This window comes from Triticum urartu, chromosome 2A (genome assembly GCF_056163025.1).
Source record: "Triticum urartu cultivar PI428250 chromosome 2A, HENAU_Tu73, whole genome shotgun sequence".
Lineage (NCBI taxonomy): Eukaryota > Viridiplantae > Streptophyta > Magnoliopsida > Poales > Poaceae > Triticum > Triticum urartu.
This window is the reverse complement of record NC_141874.1, coordinates 458,115,544-458,117,108: the sequence shown is the minus strand read 5'-3', so window position 1 is coordinate 458,117,108 and position 1,565 is coordinate 458,115,544. Positions and strand designations below refer to the sequence as shown.

At 49.1% G+C, this 1,565-nt stretch overlaps 1 pseudogene; it reads right to left on the bottom strand.

The window, feature by feature from the left end:
• Window positions 1–615: 615 nt before the first annotated feature.
• On the bottom strand, window positions 616–1,333 carry LOC147985455 (uncharacterized; annotated as a pseudogene).
• Between the last annotated feature and the right edge of the window lie 232 nt (window positions 1,334–1,565).

Genomic DNA, 1,565 nt, shown 5'->3' with positions numbered 1-1,565 from the left:
CGAAAGACTGACTCGAAGAAGAAGCATCGCCATCTGTCCAAACACCGCCCCTACGAGAACTAAAGCTCTACCTATCTACTAGCTAGAGACGAGGCACCCGAAATCTCCTCCTCACCACCGGCTGCCAGAGCAGCAAGCGGAGGGGAGGCGAATCCACAGGTACGCTGGCGGAGATCGAGGGGAGGAAGGTTTTTCCTTATCGTCTTGTGCTTCACTTGCTGAAGAAAAAAACAAAGAAACAGGCAGTACACAACATACTTGCAGAGTGTTGGCGGATAATGGGACCCAAAGTTTCTAAACTTGAGCTCGAGTGAACAGAAAAGTCTGGAAAAAAATAAAAGTTTGAAATTTTTCTAACATAAATATTGACAAATGTTTCCAGTGCTCAAAAAATTCATCAAAGAATGACATTTCTGTAAGTCGTGGCAAAAAAAATTGATGCACCAAGAATGTTATTCTAGAAAGCATTTTTTCGCGAATACGCAATGTTGCGTATTTTTGTATTGATAGGTAGAAGAGAAGGTTACAGGGTGCGGCCCCAGAGGACGTGCGCTATCAGGCGTCCCATGAGGTGCAAGTGATCAGGGGGAGGTTGCTCAGCCTCGCTACAAGCTATTACAATGCGGGGATAATTGATTCTAAGCCTTTGGCACCTGCGCGAGCCCAAAGCCGAGCTTCATCGCGGATGATGCGCTGTAGATCATCGCATGAAGGTCGGGCATTGTCGAACACCGCGGCGGTGCTTCCAAAGGGACCAGGCCACAAGGGCAATGAGGGAGTTTGCACCCTTGCGGAGGCTGGCCGGGGCGGCGTTGGAGGTGGCAGGCCATCAGGCATAGAAGCTCGCCGAGGCAGCGGGGGTGGAGGCCGGCAGCCTGCACCATGAGAGGATCTCATGCCATGTGATTCGAGAGAAGGCGCATTGGACCAAGATGTGGTCGATGATCTCAGGCTCCTCACAGCAGAACTTGCATAGTGGGTCATGCGGGAGTCCATGGCGAGCGCGTCGCTCGGCGGTCCAGCAACGGTCCATGGAGGCGAGCCAGAGAAAGAATTTGGCATTGGCGGGAGCCCAGCATCGCCAGATGAGGCGCCGGAACAGAGAGCCTGTCGATCCGGCAAACAAGGCTTTGTAGGCCGAACCGGCGCTGTAGGTGTCGTTGGACGTCCACCTCCAGGTGATCTTATCGGGGTCGGTGGTCAGTTGCACACGCTGGAGTCGTCGCCACAGATCAACATATTCGACAACAGCGGCAGGGCTTAGGGAGCCCTGGATGTCGCGGATCGACATATTCTCGAAAGCATTTTCAAGTGTCTTTTTTGTTTTTGCCATAACTTCCACGAATGTCATTTCATCATGGAATTTTGCAAACACTAAAACAATTGTCAGAATTCATCACAAAAGATTCAAATTTTTTGATTTTGTTTTCAATTTTTATATTTTTGGCAATTTTACTGTCCATCATCAGCTCAAATGAGCTCCCGAGCAAAAGATGACTTTCGTAGATTATGTTCTATCTCTTTTCAGCATTGTTTATGAAAAACAAAAAAGATGGCACATAATT